Here is a 19,551-nt window from a genome sequence, read left to right on the forward strand (position 1 = left end):
CACACCCGCAGGACCACAGATTAAGATTAAGAACGTAAGTCTTTTGTTGGGTGATCCAATCTACCACACACTCCATCCTACCTGACCTAGAAGCTTTCTGGGTCAGCTTTGTGGGAAAAAGTCCAATCCCAAGAGAAATTTCTGGCAATTAAAACATTAGGGACTTTTCAATTTACTAATGTTTCTGCCCTGTGATAGCCCTTTTCCTCCACCCTAACATCATGGGAGGGAAAAACTGGGGACCCTCCATGACGATGTTTAGGCAACTTGAAGGGAAACCCTAGCTTTCCTTTGTACTCACTTTGATTTCACTCATCCTTGGGCTGTGGGCAAAGGTGGCAAGATTCCTAGAGCCTGAGTCCCAGCCTCTTAGCCTGTGCCCTCTACAGTTTGAAGTTGAGCAAATGTATTTACAGATCGATATGTACACACAGCCCATATATACAATTAAGATATGATTCTGGTCAATTACTCCTGGAGCAGAGACAAAAATGAACATGGACAGAGGGCCAACTCATTGTCAGGCACTGGGTGAGAGCTACCTGTATGCCTTGTTAGCTCATTAAGTAGCCAAGTGAGGTGGATGGTATGATGCCAATAGAAGAAATTCAGATTTTCCCCTTACCCAAGGCTAGTGAACTACTAGCAAATGGTAGAGACAGGGTTTGGTTCCAAAGTCCAGGTTTTTTCCTATACGAAGGAAGAGTCAGTATCTATTACAAATTTTTAAAAACTTGAGGATGCCTTATTCTTTAGATTCCAATATGCAGATTAGTTTTAGGTCAGAAAGATATGTATTCCTATAATGTATACAAACTGAACTTTTGTAGCTCAGATCATATTTCAAATATCTTAAATTTCATGGCAAATCCTTTTTCTACATCAAAGAACTCTTTCATAGAGCAAAGACATCCCTTAATTTATCTCTGGTTTCACATGTCAAGTTTCCTTCAAGTGGAACTCATTTCTGCCACTAAAGAAACTGTACATCCCGAAAAAACACCAATCCAAAGGCTGACTTTGTTTTCAGTGAGAGTGAAGAGACAGAGCTTGAGAGCCCTCAGAGCAAGCCCTGGAGGGGAAGCCCAGTGTCCCCATCCCAGCTCCTCCAGCATCCTTCCCTTCACCAAGGAGTGTAGGAGACTCCATCCTTCTCATGCGCCCACTCTGCGGATTGTAACAGACTTTGCCCCTTGGAACTTCCAGGAACTTCCAGGGGAGGAATGCAAAGCCTGAGTCAGCACAAAGTTGCCCCTTCTCCTTGGGACGCATGAACCTCTGAGCAGGGATAAGCCCTGGGGGAAACTGAGGTGCATCTCTTGGATAAGTCTAAGAAACTAAACTCCTCTATCCATTCTCTTAGCTTCTTAAATCTGTGGGCAGTCTTCTCCATCCTTACCCCACCCCACTTCCCAGGAATCAAATAGGTAATCTTGAGGTCAAGCATGAATAGCTACATCTACACCCTTCCCTTTGCACACTTGTCCTGATTTTATGAAGACGTGTCTATAAATTCTTGTGTACTGAAATGGGCTGAACCCCTGGGGCTGCCGTTTAGAGATGCTGCCCTCTTTGTGTGGACTTAAACCCTACCGCAGACTCATCTTTCATGCTGCTCATCCACGTCATCTACCAAGTACTTCCAGTTCTCCTGGGCACAGGTATGCCTGCCATTCCCCAGTCCCTTTAAATTTAGGCATGGCCGTGTGACTTGCTTTGGTCAATAAAATGTGAGCAAAAGTGACAGGTGTCATTTCCAGGTAGAAGCTGTAGGAGCTAGTGCAATGGTGAAAGAAAGAGCTAAGATGAAGCTGCTACCAGTCTGGGGCCCTAAGAGAGGATGATGAACACTGTGGACTCCCAGTGGACATGTAGCAATAAAGCCCAGGATGCCACGGGAGTCCTTAGGAGGTACACCTAATTGAACTCCTCAGGGAAGGGGAGTTGGTCAGGGAAGACATCCTAGAGGAGCTGCTGCCAATGCTGAGTAGAACTTAGTAGGTGATAACAAGGCACAGGGGTAGGTGGCATAGAGTGGGAAGGGCCAGAGGAGTAACAGGGAGAGAGGGGAAGGGAGGGAGGAAAGTAGAGAGGGAGAAGGGGAGGGAGGAAGGGAAGAAAGTGGAGTTGTTAAGGGCCACACATCATCAAAGCCTGGCTTACCTAAGAACTTCTTTCCTGGTGAACCCTGGTACACCCTAACTCCGCATCAGAGAAAATGAAAGGAAAAAGAAAAAAAAATTCTAGTGAAGGACAATGAGGAAAACAGAAAAGTAGATTCCAGGAAAAGAGGACTAGAAAAGAATGGGGAGCCCAGAATATTCAGACTAGAAGATACAATAAGAAACAAGAGGACAGAGAATGATTCATCATTCTGTTTAACAGACACTCAACTCTTACCTTATATAAACTCTGCTTCACCCTCCCAGTCTCCTTAGTATCCAGAAGAATTCCTTGCACTTTCTTTCCTCAGGAGTTTGCTCCTCTACCCCTTTTCCTTCCATTCAGCCAGGCTCCCCCCAACCCTTGCTTCCCCCTTTAACTCTTCCCCAGCCACTGCTCCCCACGATATCCTCCACTTCTGATTTTCTATGCCCTATGAAACTACTTCATTGTTCTCTGGGTGTCTCAGCTCACTTAGATGGATTCTAAGCTGTTTGGAGACAAAGAACCTATAATCATTCCCAAGCATTTTGCTCGGGCTAGATTCAATGCATGGCTTTGAATGCATAAAAGGTCATTAATAAATATTTGCTAATTGATTGATGACCTTAAATTAGTTATTATTATAACAACCATTAAGTGCTATTTATTAATGATTTATTAAGTGTCTATTATGTGCCAGGCACTATATTAAGCACACCAAATAATAAGAGAATAAGAATTGGTTAACGACTTATTATCATATGCCAGGTACTATGTCATGCCCTGAAAATGTGCTACTTTGTTTCATTCTCAACACCATATTACCATTATTCTCTCCTTTTTAGTAGCTGTTGGATACCTTGCTCAGGGTCACCAGTTGGCAAACCTTACAACCAGGATTCAAGGCCAGATCTGACAGTCTCCCAAGACCATGCTCTAAATAATGCCCTTTAACAAGAAAACTTCAAATTCTTCTGGATAGCCATTTCCTTGGCCACCACCTTAAGATAGTACCATTTTTCAAACGTTTGGCATCTTCTTTAAATAATGTGGATCTAGGTTTACCAGTTAGAGTCACAATTCCAGAACCTGAGTGCAACTTAATTGGCCACTGGATGGCACCAAAAAAGTGTGTCTGAAGCACAAAGGCTAACAAGCTAGGGCGGTTTCCAGCTCTGAGATGTTCCTTGAGGCAGAGCTCTTGCACAAACAGCACTGCACAACGCTGCCCAGAAGGAAATAAGCCAACATTCAAAGAATCAAATTGGAAAGCTGTTTCCTCAGGTGTGTAATGCTGATAGAAAAAGATAGTAGCCAATTTGCAAGTTTGCATTTCAGTTAAAAATCATAATCCTAAGAAATGCAGACTATTTAAATATATCTGTTTACCAGGAAGCACACAGAAATCCCCAGGGGTGCCCAAGAAAAGAAAAATTACAGGCACAATCGCCGACAGCAAGGATGTCCAAACACCTTAACAAGTCCTTGTTGAAAACAGCAGCTCTTAAATGATTCAACTGCCTCTTAGCCAAAACGCATAGCAACAGCCATAAATACATATAATTAACATCACACGTGGAACAGGGGAAACTGAAAATATTTCATCTACCATCTCAAAGGAGTCAGAGATATTCTTCCCCATGAATGAGGATATTGTCAAAGTATTTATCTTGAACCAGCTGTGAATTCTCTGAACTGTAAAATATCTAGAGACTGCCTGGAATTTAGCATGGGGAACTATGGCTCATCGGGCAGCCCCACACCTCTAGCATCAGGGTCTGCCTGGAGACCTGGCTATGGGACAAGTTGCCTTGTCCTACACCAGTGCTACCCCCAGAGTGTGGTCTGCAGAACATTGCCCATCCATTTGTTACCAGTCCATGAGGAAATAAGTACAGAAAGTGGGAGCAAGCATTACAAACTCTTACAGCAATTTGATATTGCCATAACATCCCAGGCTGCAATCAGTGCCAACAGGGTTAAGCTGTTGCAACTTGCTGGGGATTCTTTTGTGGCCAGAGCTATGAACTAATCATGTGCATTAAGACCACCTATCCATCTGAAACAGGTTGGAAATTAAAACAAACTGGGCCTCCACCATCAATAGTATGAGAAGCACTGTCTACAAACTCAAGAACGGATTTTACCAATCCTCTCCACGCAGTTTCCAGGCTAGAGAGGCAAAGAATATAATAATTAAGAAAGAGTGTGGGCTTTGGATTCAGGGAGAAATGAATCCAGTCTCCTCTGTTAAATGCCAACAGTGTGGCCTTGGGCAAATTCATCTTTAGATCTTCAGTTTCCTTAGTTCTAAAACGGGGCCAATAATATTTATTTTATAGAGTAGTTATGAAGATTATATCAAACAAGATAGGTGTGGTAAGAACTGTGAACACTCAGTTTTCATATTGTGTTTTCTCTCCGTCACTCTCTCCCTTTCTCTCCAATGCAAATAATCCTTCATCTTTGGGGAGCAGTTTTGAAAATGAGGACTTCTCAGCCCTCAAGAAAACAAGGCTATCAATATATCTTGGGGATTATTTATGACTGAGATTCTGGATTTCAAATTCTCTTGTGAAGGGAGGAGAGAATTACAGGTTAATGGAGAAAACAGAAAAAAGAAGGCTTGGGAGTAGAGAGGTGGAGTAAAAAGGGAAGAAAAGATTTCTCTTGGCCAAAGAAAGACTTGCAACCTGGTACCAGAGGAAGGGAAGGACACAGAGGGCTGGGGAATAAGAGCTGGCAGCCTTCTTCCGAAGGAGGTCCCCAGAAGAGAGAGGAGCCACTGTCCTGGAGAAGGAGGAAGTGGGCACCATACTAGAACTCCTGGGAGCAGCCCAGTGGAGGGCTCAGAGCCACACATGAGCCCACTGCCCATTGAGTGCTCAGGGCTCTGCCAATATCCCCTCCCTCTATGCCCAGGGAGGTGTTGACTTTGTCAGCATCCAGCACACTATCCAGGACTGCTCCATGGGAGAAACCCATCCAGGACAGAACACCTTGCTGTCTCCATCTGTATCCAGTCATTCAACCAATAATATCTGAATACCCACCATACACCAGGCACTGTTGTAGCACTGGAGATTTAGCAGTCAGCAGAACAAAGCCCCTGCTGTCCCTGGAACTCATCTTCTAGAAGACTGAGAAGAAGAAATGGTAGGAAAATACCAAATAAATGGCCATGACCCTTAAATGGAACAATGCCATGCAGTAATTACTTCAGCATCGATAGTACGCTGTATAAGAGCTTAACTTTACATTCTAGGGGAGAGGTTCTTATGCTGGAATCCAGACAGAATTCAAGGGAGTTTGTGGAATTGGATGGGGAAAAAAAGCATCTTTATTTTCACTAACTTCTAACCAAAATCTAGCATTTTCTTTAAATATGAATGTAGATGACCTTAGCAGTTCCTGTGACTTTGTAACCAACACAAATTAAATATCACATTATATAGTTGCAGATACTTCAAAATATTATATCTGCTCATCATGACTCCAGAATTATGGTAGTGCTTATTTATAACTACCAAAAGACCTTATTATCGAATGTATTATTGGAGAATAATTATAAAGAAGCACATGTACTACTATAGCAGGTATACTTGTTTTTCAATATTTTGATATATACATTTTAACATAATCAGTTTCCTCCTATGTAATTTTATGCATTTATCAACATTTTTCTGAGGAGGAATTTTTAGGTTTTACAAGCCTGCCAAAGGGGCCCAAGGCACAGAAAAGATTAAAAAACCCTGTTCTGGGGCCTGCTGTTAGTTGGCATTTGAAGTGCCCTAATCAGGAGTCCACCCTCAGAAACTGTTAGTTAGCATATGAAAGACCCTAATCAGACATTCACACCCCAGAGCACTGTGGCAGCCCTTTCAATCTAGCTAGAGGGTTTATAAATCAGCATCAGAAATGTTAAAATAAATTCTTTCTTGGTGAAGTAGTGGTGTTCTGAAATATGTGGAAAGGCTAGAAATATTGCCCAGGCACATGCTTCCTTGCATGAATAGTACTATAGGAATTTTGCAAGCCCTGTGACCTAAAATTGTTATAGATGGGACATCTATGATCTGGGGATTCCAGCCCTCTTGACTCTCTTATGTAGAGTATTATTTCTTCTGTCTCCAGTGGAAACTTTTGGGCAAGGTATTGTGGAAGCATCTGGGAAACAGAGGCCTGGGGCTTTCACAAGCTTCCAGAACAAGCAAGTCTTAGGCCACATTCTACCACAAACAAGCACAAAAACTGTCAATACATTTTTTTGTGCTTGCTTGCATGTGGCAGAATGTGGACTGAGATTCACTTTCATTATACTACACTACCTGTTAAAGAGGTAGTAGGAAGGGGACTGTGGGAATAAGCAAAGACCACCCAAATGAGAACAAACAGAGGACATTTATTGGCACTTGCCTTAACAAGGGAATCAGTGACCATCAATGACATTTGGCAGACACTCGAAGGCAGGCAGAGGAGTAGGAAAGTTTTATAGTGAAAAAAAAAAAAAAAGGAAAATAAACAGACCAAGATGGCAGAGTAAGATAACACCCTCACAATTTTTTAACAACAAGCAAAAACTGGTACACCCATCTTTCTCTGGATCTGAAAAGTAGTTAAAAGGATGAAGTAACTGAGCCACAGTGCCAAATCAAGAAAACTCAATGTAAAAATGGTAGAAGACTTCATAAAACCACTGTTGACTCTTTCCCCACCCTTTCCTCAGCTCAGAACAAGCCTCCTAGAGCTCCCAGTGTGGATCTCTAGTCCCAGTTCTGGTAAGGAGAAGCATAACCTACTGTGCATATAGAGGTACATGTACATCTGTGCCAGTCCATCCGGTAATACCCTGAAAGACTGAATCAGGACACTCACCTCTGCCCTAGTAGTCCAAGAATGTCCTCCGGACATAGAAGCAGCTCAAAGAGCTCCTAAAATGCCATGTGAAAACATTCAAACACAATGGCCTGGGACAAGGATTAACTGCTTTAAGATATACAATAGAGTGCTCAAAACTGGGAGGAAAGACTGAATTTCCCAGGGGAAGGAGATAGTAGGAAAATCTGTGTAAATCAGGAAATTCATAAGGCCACACAAACAAGCCCAGGACAAGACACAAGCTCAGAAAAGGCCAGAGAGGACCCTATAATTTTGCCTCAGGCTGTTCTTTAGGCTCATTATAAGGCTGGTTAAATTCTGAAGGACAGTACTTACACAGAGTCAATCTGTAAAGAATGGGGAAAATGTTTTCTTTTGTTGTTTTTTTTTCATTTCTTCTTCTTCTATTTATTTATTTTTTCTTGTTAGCTCATGACATTCAAATAAACCTCTTTCATAACACTAGTTGGATATAAGCTTAAGGAACAAACACATCAGTGACTAAATTCCAGAGTTAACACATTAAAATTTCCAGTTTTCAACAAAAAAATTACAAAGCACACAAAGAAAAAGGAAATGATGGTACATTCAAAGGAACAAATTATTATATCAGAAGTCATCAATGAAGAGGCAAAGATCATGGTCATATCAGAAAAAGACCTAAAAAACTGTCCTAAATTGTGCTTACAAAGCTAAAGGAAAACACAGTAAAAGAATTAAAGGAAATGAGGAAAATCATATATGTACAAAATGAGAATAACAGTAAAAAAATAGAAATCATAAAATGTATTCAAACAAAAATACCAGAGCTGAAGGCAAGAACTGAAATAAAAATTTCCCTATAGGGGTTCAACAGCAGATTTGAGCTGGCAGGAAGACAATATCAGAGAACTTGAAGATAAGATAATTGAAATCATTTAGTCTGAGGAGCAGAAGTCAAAAAAGAATGTAGAAAAGTGAATAAATCCTGAAAAACAGGCTTTATACTGGGTGCAAAGCATACCAATATACACAGTATAAGAGTCCCAAAAGGTGAAGAAAGAAAGAAAGGAGCAGAAAAATCTTTTAAGAAATAATGGCTGAAAAATTCCAAAATTTTATGAAAGACATGATAATATACTTACCCCAAAAGATCAACAAACCTCAAACAGGATAAACTCAAATAGATCCATACTGAGACATATTACAATAAAACTGTTGAATGCCAATGAAATAAAATTAAAAATCAATAAAGAGAATCAACAAAACCAAAAGCTGGTTCTTTAAAAACATCAGTAAAGTCGACAAGCCTTTAGCTAGACTGACCAAAAAGGGGGGGGGGGGGGGAGAACAAATAATTGAATAATTAAAATAAAAAATGAAAGAGAGGACATTTCTACCAACCCCACAGACATAAAAAGGATTATAAAAGGACACTATGAAAAACTGTTAGATACCTAGATGAAATGGATCAATTCCTAGAAACAAACTACCTACCCTGACTCAAAAGGAAACAGATTTCAATGGACCAATAACCAGTAAAGAGATTGAATCAGTAATCAAAAACCTCCCAACAAAGAAAATTCCTGGACCAGGTGGCTTCGCTGGTGAATTCTAGCAAACATGCAAAGAATAATTAACCTCAATTCTTCTCAAACTCCTACAAAAAATTGAAGGGGAAAGAACACTTCCCAACTAATTCTATGAGTCCAGCATTATCCTAAAACCAAAGATATATAAAAATAGCACTTAAAAAGACAATTAAAGGCCAATATCCCTTATGAATATAGATGTAAAAATCCTGAAATATTACTAAAACGAATTCACCAACATATTAAAAGGATTATACATCATGACTAAGTGGGATTTATCTCAAGAATGCAAAGCTGGTTCAACATAACTATATTAATAGAAGGAAGAAAAAAACCACATGATCATCTCAATTGATGATGAAAGGCACTTGAAAAAAATCCAGCCTCCTTTTTAATAAAAACACTCAAAAAACTAGGAGTAGAAGGGAACTTCCTCAACATTATAAAGGGCATATATGAAAAACCCAGAGCTTAAATCATACTCAACAGAGAAAGACTGGAAGTTTTCCCCCTAAGATGAGGAGCAAGACAAAGATGCCCACTTTTACCACTGCTATCCATCAATGTATCAGTCAGAGCAACTAGAAAAGAAAAAGAAATAAAAGGCATCAAATTGGAAAGGAATCTACAGGAAAACTACTAGAGCTAATAAATGAATTCAGCAAAGTGATGGGATATAAGAACAACTTACAATAATTATTCATGTTTCTATACACCAGCAATGAACAATCTGAAAATGAAGTAAAGAAAAAATTCCATTTACAATAGCAACTAAAAGAATAAAACATCTAAGAATAAATTTAATCAAGATTGCAAAGGACTACATGAAAAACTACAAAACATTACTGAAAGAAATTTAAGACCTAAATAAATGGACTAATTCCATTTATTCATGGATCATGGTTTGGAAGACTTAATGTTGTAAAAATGTCAATACTTCCCAAAGTGATTTACAGACTCAAAACAATCCCAATAAAATTTCCAGTAGCTTTCTTTGAAGAAATGGACAAGCTAAACTTCAAATTCATACGGAGGTCTCCTGGGCCGCAGGACTGGGAGGTCAATATGGAAATCCTTTAAATAAATACATTAGACATTATGAAGGATTATCTTATGGTGTGGATTCATTACACCAAAACGCCAGTGTGCCAAAAGAGCAGTTTCTCATGAGGACCAGTTTTTACGCCTAGATTTCCATGTCCATGGAAGACATTTCAAACTACAAATGAAGAGGGACACTTTTCTTTTCAGTGATGAATTTAAAGTAGAAACAGCAAATAAAGTACACTTGATTATGATACCTCTCATGTTTACACTGGACATATTTATGACAAAGAAGGAATTTTTAGTCATGGGTCTTTCACTAATGGATTTGAAGGATTCATCCAGACTCGTGGTGGCACATTTTATGTTGAGCCAGCAGAGAGATATATTAAAAACCAAACCCTGCCATTTTGCTCTGTCATTTATCATGAAGATGACATCCACTATCCCCATAAATATGGTCCACAGTGGGGCATGTGAAGATTATTCAGTATTTGAAAAGATGAGGAAGTACCAAATGACTGGTGTAGAGGAGGTAACACAGAAACTTCAAGATAAATTTGCTGCTAATGGTCCAGAATGCCTAAGAAAAAACGTACAACTTTAGCTGAAAGAAACACCTGTCAACTCTATATTCAGACTAATCATGTATTTTTAAAATAACATGAGAAGCTGTAATTGCCCAGATATCCAGTCATGTTAAAGAGACTGATACAATTTACCAGACTACCAGCTTCTCCAGAATCCTAACATAAGTTTCATGGTGAAACAAATGAGAATCAATACAACTGCTGGTGAGAGGGATCCTACAAGTGCTTTCCGGTTCCCAAACATTGGGGTGGAGAAGATTCTGGAATTGAATTCTGAGCAGAATCATGATGACTACTGTCTGGCCTGTGTCTTCACAGACTGAGATTTTGATGATGGTGTTCTTGGTCTGGCTTGGGTTGGAGCACCTTCAGGAAGCTCTGCAGGAATACATGAAAGAAGTAAGCTCTATTCAGATTGTAGGAAGTCCCTTAAACACTGGAATTATTATGTTCAGAACTATGGGTCTCATATATCTCCCAAAGTTTCTCACATTACTTTTGCTCATGAAGTTGGACACAACTTTGTATCTCCACATGATTCTGGAACAGAGTGCACTCCAGTAGAATCTAAGAATTTAGGACAAAAAGAAAAGGACAATTACATCATGTATGCAAGAGCAACATCTGGGGACACACTCAGCAACAATAAATTCTTGCTTTGTAGTATTAGAAATATAAGCCAAGTTCTTGAGAAGAAGAGACACAACTGTTCTGTTGAATCTGGCCAACCAATTTTAGAAACAGAATGGTAGAACAAGGTGAAGAATGTGATTGTGCCGATAGTGACCAGTGTAAAGATGAGTGCTGCTATGGTGCAAACCAACCAGAGAGTGGGGAATGCAAGCTGAAACCTGGAAAACACTGCAGTCCACGTAAGGTCCGTGCTGTACAGCACAGTGTATATTCAAGTCAAAGTCTGAGAAGTGTCAGATGATTCAGACTGTGAGAGAATGAATATGTAACGGCTTCACAGCTCTCTGCCCAGCATCTAACCCTAAACCAAATTTTACAGATTGTAATAGGCATACACAAGTATGCATTAATGGGCAATGTGCAGGTTCTGTGAGGAATATGGCTTGGAGGAGTGTACTTGTGCCAGTTCTGATGGCAAAGATGATAAGGAATTATGCCATGTCTGCTGTATGAAGAAAATAGAGCCATTAACTTATTCCAGCACAGGGTCTGTGCAGTGGAACAACCAATTTGGTGGTCGAACCACCACCCTGCAACCTCCTTGCAATGATTTTAGAGGCTACTACGATGTTTTCATGTGGTGAAGATTAGTAGATGCTGATGGTGCTCTGGCTAGGTTTAAAAAAGCAATTTTTAGTCCAGAGCTCTATGAAAACATTGCTAAATGGATTGTAGTGTATTGGTGGGCAGTATTGCTTATGGGAATTCCCCTGATCATGTTAATGGCTGGATTTATGAAGATATGCAGTGCTCATACTCCAAGTAGCAATCCCAAGTCGCCTCCTCCTAAACCACTTCCAAGCACTTTAAAGAGGAGGAGACCTCCACAGCCCATTCAGCAACCCCAGCGTCAGAGGCCCCGGGAGAGTTATCAAATGGGACATATGAGAAATTAATTGCAGCTTTTGCCTTGGTTCTTCCTAGTGCCTACAACAGGAAAACTTCACTCCAAAGAGGAACCCCATTAAGTCATCATCCCCAAACTAAGACCTGACAAATAACAGTCTAAGAAAAAATGGCAAGAGATCATGTCCTCAGACCAGGTGGAATTAAATTTTGAAGACTAAAAATTCCAATTTGGGGTGGGAGGTTGGAAAAGGAGCCCAGTTTTCTGATAGACAGATATTTTTAACCTAATGCACAAAGTTTTAGAATATTATTATGTGCCCCTTGTTCCTGGTTCTTCATTGCTGCATTTTCTTCACTTGCAGACAAATTTGGTTCTTGATAAACTTTTCTCACAATTAAAATACATATATTTTCTGTTTTATTTTGTTTTGATTTTTCAACTGACAATCAAGGCTAGGAAAGCCAATGTACATACCTTGTTATATGCAGACATGTATTTCTTACATACCCTGTACTTCTATGTGCAATTATAAACAGAAATTGCAATATGGATGTTTCTTTGTATTGTAAAATTTTTCTGCTTTTAATGAAAAATTACTGTTTAATTGACATACTCAGGATAACAGAGAATGGTGGTATTCAGTGGTCCAGGATTCTGTACGGCTTTACACAGGCAGTTTTGAAATGAGAATCAATTTACCCTTTTTTTATGATAGAGTTGGTTCTGATATTCATTTTATCTTCTTCTAATGGCTGCTAAGAGCACATGAATGACTATGCAGAAGAACACAGTTAAAGAAGTGTTGTGCAAACTGGACATATGCAGCATACTACTTCAGAGTTAGTTCTTTATGTAAATGTCTGACTTCTGCTTACTTATTTTAAACTTTCTAATTCTATTCCATTTTTTAATTGATGAGTGAAATTTTGTTCATACATTGGTAGAATTTTGTCAATGAAATTTTTTTTTTAATTTGTAGCCTACTATTTGTGTTTTACATATTTCTGAGGTATGCTAATTGTGTTTTTGTTTATGTCTGATATGGAGAAGGAAAGCTGTCTTTATTTTATCAAAATATCTGAAGTTATTTCAGCATATCATCACTGATCATTGGCAACCACTAAATAAAAATAATTTTGTTCAACTAGTAGTAAAATTGTAGATGGGCCTTCTGACATTTCTCCCTCAAAATATTTTAACAATGAAGATGAAACAGCAAATGTCCAATTCCAAATTCATTTTTTAAACAGATGTAAGTAATTGGCATTTTAAAGAAAAAAAGAAAAAGCATTTAAAGTATTAACAGGCTTATTGCTATGCAGGAAATGGAAAGGGGGCATAACAAAAAAAAAGATTTAAGCTTGTGACATAATTATTGCTTCTGTTTTCCAACCACATGACTTAAATTAGAAGTAAACATTATGATTTTTCCTGACTTCACATAGGAGGCAAATTTAGGGAAGGTTGAAAAGATTTCTGTGCTTTCCTTTTTTTTTTTTTTTTTTTTTTTCTTCTTTTCTTAAGAGTATAAGGTTCACACAATCATTCTCATAATGTGATGTAAGCCAGCAAGGTCAAAAATGCTAGAGAAAATGATGGGATCTCTTCCTTGTAAACTTGTACAGTATGTGATGACTTTTTTCAAAATACAGCTTTTTATACATGATTTAGAGACAAATTTTGTACAAGAAACCCCAGATAGACTATAAATAATTCTAAACAAACAAGTAGGTAGATATGTATGTAGTTGCTTTTAAATCATTTAAATGCCTTTGTTTTTGGACCATGCAAAGTTGAAAGTGGGTTGCATTTCTAAAATGATGACTTTTATTCTGCAAGAGTTCTCAGCAACTTCTTGAGTGTGGTAAGCTTTGGAACACGTAAATTTTTTGCTTGTAATGTTATTCTGTGGTAGGGTTTTGGCAGATATACATTGCCTTATTTTACTTTGAGTTTAAGTTAAATGTTTTCTGAAAAGAGATGTGTGCACTGAACTCTTTCCACTGCAAATCAATATGTGGTGAAACAAAAGGATCAAGACAAATGAGATCTAATACTACTGTCAGGTTAATGTATCTTTTTGTTAACTTTGGAAATTTTTACTAAAAATTGCAAAAAATAAAATATTATGCAAAGATGTACGGTTTTTTGAAACTTGAAATGCATTAATAAATAGACTTGACAAAATTAAAAAAAAAAATCATATGGAAAGGTAGGGTCCCAAAATAGCCAACACTATTTTGAAAAAGAACAAAGTTGGAAGACTCACACTTCCCGACTTCAAAACTTATTACAAAGCTACAGTATCAAAATAATGTTGTATTGGCACAAGAAAAGACATGGACCAATGGAAAAAAACTGAGAGTTCAAAAATATTCCCACACACCTATGGCCAATTTTGATTTTCACAAGGGTGCCAAGCCCACTCAATGGGGAAAGGACAGTCTCTTCAACAAAGATGCTAGGAACTTTGGATCTCCACATGCAAAAAAATGAAAGTGGATCCTACCTTATACTATATAGAAAAAATTAACTCAAAGTGGATCAAAGACCTAAACACAAGAGTTAAAACTATAAAGGCCATAGCAGAAAACATGGAGAAATATCTTCAAGAAGTTGTATTATGCAATGGATCCTTAGACTTTACACCAAAACATGAGCAACAAAAGAAAAAAGACAAATGGGACTTCATAAAAATTTAAAATTTTCATGCTTCAAAGGACATCACCAAGAAAGTTAAAAGACAACCTATAGTTTGGGAGAAAATATTTAGAAACCACGAATCTGATAAGCGTTTAATATCCAGAATATATAAAGATCTCCTATAATTCAACTAGAAGATAGAGAAAAAAAAATAATTTAAAAATGGGTGTCAATAGTTTTCCAAAGAAGATCTACACATGGCCAATAAGCCCACAAAAAGATTTTGTTCAACATGAACAGACATAAGGGAAATGCAAATCAAAATCACAATGAGAAACCACTTCACTAGAAGAACTAAAATTGGAAAACAACAAGTGTTGGCAAAGATACATAAAAACAGGAAACTGCATTCACTGTTGGTGGAAATGTAAACTGGTGCAGCCACTGTGGAGAACCACGTGGTGGTTCCTCAGAAAATTAAGCACAGAATTGACATATGGCCTGGCAATTCCATGTCTATCCAGGACAACTGAGAGACTGAAACAGATATTTGTACCCTAATGTTCATAGCAGCATTATTAATAATAGCCAAAAGATGGAAGCAACCCAAGTGAGTGAGGGGATAAACAATGTGATATATACACGCAATGGAATACTATTCAGCTATTTTGAGGAATGAAGTTCTGATGTATGTGACAACATGGATTAACCTTGAAGACATCATGTTGAGTCAAATAAGCTAGACAGAAAAGTACAGATATTGTATGATTTCACTTAAATGAAATAACTATACTATGCAAAGTCACGGCAACAGAAAGCAGATTGCAGTTTACCAGGGGCAGCAGGAGGGGGAGTGGGAAATTAATGCGTAATACGTATAGACTTTCTGTTTGTAGTGATGAAAATGTTTTGGTAACAGATGGTGGTGAGGGTAGCACAACATTGTGAATGCAATTAATACCACTCAATTGTATACTCAGAAGTGGTTAAAACAGGAAATTTTATGTTGTATATACATTAACAAAAAATTTTTTTAAAAAGAAGTTAAAAAAAGGGAAAGCTTTAGTATGTTCTGATTGGAGATTGTTGTGGCACAGGGAAACAGGAGGAGGGCTAATTAGACTAAGGGGCATCTTATGTGATCAGTTTGGGTCACCTATTTGGCTTTCTCTGTTTGCTCCTGATTTGGAATCAAGGGTCTAAAATTAGGGAAGCTGACTGTCACTGACCAAATGCTGACTGCTCTGGGCCAATCACTGAAGAGATCATTGTTTGGTTTCCTGGACTGGTTGCTACAGAGGCTGTGGGTTAGACTTTTCTTTTCATACAGTCTGGTCATTGTCCTTAATTTGTACATTCAATCTGTCAGGACCTGTAGGTCTCACTCTCCTCCTAGCAGTGAGATGTTATGGACAGCTACCCCAAAGAACCTCACCACTGTAACTGGCACACTTGCACACAGGCATCTCAACACCAACAAAGGTCTTCAACACCTTCCAGGGTGGCGTTGAGCAAACCACTCTTACTCTTACCTGGAAGGGCTGTAGTGACCACACCTTATGCCCTTGAGCTTGTGTTGTGGGTACAGATACCCGATCATCATGGTAAAGCTCCGGGCAGGATGTCTGACACGTAGTAAGTGCTCATTGAAGCACAGCTATGGTTTTTCTTAGGAAGAAGTGGCCCTTTGCTGAGGAGGAAGGATTTAGCCCAGTGCACCTCAACTGGGAGTGACTCTGCTCCCCAGGGGACATCTGGTAGTATCTGGAAAGATTCTGGTTGTCACAACTGGGGCAGGGGGTAGTACTGGCCTCTATGAATAAAGATCAGGAATGCTGCTAAACATCTTACGATGCCAGGAAAGACCCACACAACAAATAATTATTCAGCCCAAAATGTCGATCATGCCAAGATTGCTTACACATGGAGAGAAATGGAGGAGGGTGTTCTGGAGACAGATAAGCAGAGTGAACAAGCTCTGCCACTTCCTGGTGACCACAGATAAGTCACTAAACTCTAACAGAGGGCCTCCCTTGTAGGATTTATTGTGAATTGACACAAGCCAGTTTCATCATACACATTTCCTAGATTCCTCTGGGTAGATATAGGCAACCTAAGAAGTTTGGGGACAGTGATAACTCAGTCAGCCTTTCCTCAACAATTGAGCCACCAGGTTAAAAGGGAAGAACATTTCAAAATTTTGTTGCACATTTATTAGCAAACAATCCAAAAGTGGTTGTAAAACCTGTTTTGCATGCTCCATGATATCCCAGCTCTCTGTCCCTTGAGTGCTTCAAATTTTGCGTTAAAGACTCGCTCAAGGCAGATGCACAGTGAATGCTGGAGCAGGAGCCTGTTTACGTTACCACTTGCATCAGCCACCAGGGCTGGGTACTGAACATCTTAGGAATTTAGCTTCCTGAGTTATTTTTAAGGATTCTGGCCATGGGCCCTCCGGGTCTTTATACCCTACAAGCACAGGGAGTAGCTCTAAAATATTTTATTGAGTTCAAATATCTTGAAGATCTTTATTTCACCACTGAAAACCCATTTCTAACATTATCATACTACTGAACAAGCCACTAATTTCACCAATAAAGAAACATTTCTAACATTTTCCAAGCTAATTAGCAAAGCATCTGATATTGCTGGAGATGCTGAACACAGCCTGCATTAGCCCTCTGAAGAGGATTTCTGGTTAGAACGTCAGCTGGCCACTCCAGGGGAAGCCACCCCACCTCAGAATGACAGCTGCACCTGGGCTGATGTTTACCATAAATAACACACACACAATAGCACATTGTTCAGTTCAGGGGTTTAAAGTGAATCACAGAAACACAAGAGAGCTGTTAAATATGCTCAGAAGGACACATGTAACATGCTTAGCACCATCTCTGATAAGTTAATAAATGTGGAATTAACGCTGGCTTTAATTGCAATTATTTTTTAAAGCCCTTCCACAGCTCCTTGAAGAAAGGGTGGGGAACTTTAATATCTAAGGGTGGTACAGGAGAGGAAGACTATGGCATTTGTTGGGCAACTACTGTGTACCGGGCATTTTATGGGCTTTGTGGCATTTAACTGGCATGAAAACTTGGAAAGGTTTGCTCACACCGGGTCACACACAAGGAAGCTAAAGCTCAGACGGCACAAGCACCTCACCCAAGGCCACATAATCAGCAGGTGCCAGTGCCAAGACCAAAACTGAAGTCTCTTGGACAAGAAAATCTGCACTGTAGCAGACCCAGCAGCCTCCCCAGATCAGTACTTTGAACTCTCAGAGATAGAGAGATTTATTAAAATTCAGAAACTCAGGGCAAAGAATCCCTGCTGGAGGGTGCCAGGCCGCTCTCCGTGGGGGGTGCCGGGTGTGTGGTCTGACAAAGGGAGGGCCAACTGGGTGGGTACTCCATGAAGCAGAACTTGAACCAAAGACTCAGGACGAGCGTCAACACAGCACTAAGAGAGTAGGGAGCAGCAAGAGGGAAGCGACACACCTGCATCAGTCAGCACTGGCTTGGGGCTGTAAAGAAAGGGCGGGGAACTTTAATATCTAAGGGTGGTACAGGAAAGGAAGACTATGACATTTGTTGGGCAACTACTGTGTACCAGGCATTTTATGGGCTTTGTGGCATTTAATTGGCATGAAAACCTGGAAAGGTTTGCTCACACCGGGTCACACACAAGGAAGCTGAAGCTCAGATGGCACAAGCACCTCTCCCAAGGCCACACAATCAGAAGGTGCCTTCCAGCTCCTTGGGTTCTCCTTGGGCTCTGGAGCATCCTCAGAAGGGGAGGCACACAGAGCTGGTTGAAGGAGTCCGAGAGGCTCTGGCCAGGAGAGCAGCAGTACATCCTGTGCTAGACATTGCCAGCACCCTAAGGGGCTCATCCTTCACAATCCAATACAATCCGTCCTTCCCTGGCCCAAATGCCCCCTGCCAGCCGATGTCCACTCTTGCTTGCCTCTTCTGCTCCAGCCACCCTGGCTGCCCTCTGTGCTTCAGAAACGCCAAACCAGCCTAGGGGCCCGTGTACTTGCTGGTCCTCTGCTCTGAACCCTCTTCCCTGGAGAATCTGCTCACTTATTGAATGGGTCTGGCCCCAAATATCAACTTCCCCGAGAAGCCTGGATCACCCTTTTAAAGTAGCACCTCTTCCCTTTACCCTGTTCCTTTTTCCTCATCACCACCTGACACCATATTAGGTATGTTTCTCTGTTGATTTATTTCCTGTCTACCTCCCCCAGGAGAAATGTAAGCTCCATGAGGGCCAGGGCGTCTGTCTATCTGGCTCACTGCTCCATCCTCAATATCTAGAATCAGGCCTGGCACTGAGTAGGGGGTCACCAAATGCTTACCAGATGGATGAATGAATGAACAAATCATCCATCCATCCATCCATCCATCCATCCATCCATCTATCCATCCATCCAGAATTCATAAACTCCCTAAGGCAGTGTTACTGGGAGTCAGTCCAATCAGGACTTCTTGTTATAAATGAGATTCCTGAGAGGCTCCCCTGCTGGGGAAAGGGGTGGGGGCTGAGGGTTCCCTCGTTAGCACTGACCCACAGGCGGTTCTCCAGCAGCCCCCAGAGGAGGCTGCAAGGGGGGGTGGGGGCACTGACTATTTCATTACCCAGGGAGGCTGTGCACTTGGCACTAGGGTTCCTGGCCCTCCCCAGCCCAGAGGTTCCCCACAAGTTCCCAGGCCCCCAAACCTGGCCAGGAAGCAACAGAGTTGTTGGACTTCACAGGACACCTGTGAGTTCAGAAAATGAGGCTTTAAGGAGCAGCCACAGGCAGATGGGGTATCAGAGGACCCTCCTCACTTTTCAGACTCGATGGGCCTTCTTGATTCTGTGGCTCCTGGGACAGGAAAGGTCCCCAATACTGTCCAAGATGGAGGCTGAGAGCCAGATTATTGTTAAACATGTAAATGAGAATCAGCAATTTGACTTTTTGTTGTTTTTACAGCTTACTATCAAAGTGAGTAAATTAATTATATCTACACTATTTAGCATTTTACAATACACATTCTGTAATTTATTTCTCAGTAATTTTAACACTAGTTAAAAGGTATACAATGTTAAATTCAAATTGTAGTCAAAGAATATTTAATGATACTTTGAAACT

At 40.2% G+C, this 19,551-nt stretch overlaps 1 protein-coding gene and 1 pseudogene across 2 annotated transcripts in view; one reads left to right on the plus strand and one right to left on the minus strand.

The window, feature by feature from the left end:
• NCKAP5 (NCK associated protein 5) overlaps nucleotides 1-19,551 on the minus strand; it is a 1,340,286-nt gene that overhangs the window by 1,221,037 nt on the left and 99,698 nt on the right. The gene's annotated exons all lie outside the window — the stretch shown is intronic.
• On the plus strand, nucleotides 1,841-11,817 carry LOC119543683 (annotated as a pseudogene).

This window comes from Choloepus didactylus, chromosome 9, assembly GCF_015220235.1.
Source record: "Choloepus didactylus isolate mChoDid1 chromosome 9, mChoDid1.pri, whole genome shotgun sequence".
Classification (NCBI taxonomy): domain Eukaryota; kingdom Metazoa; phylum Chordata; class Mammalia; order Pilosa; family Megalonychidae; genus Choloepus; species Choloepus didactylus.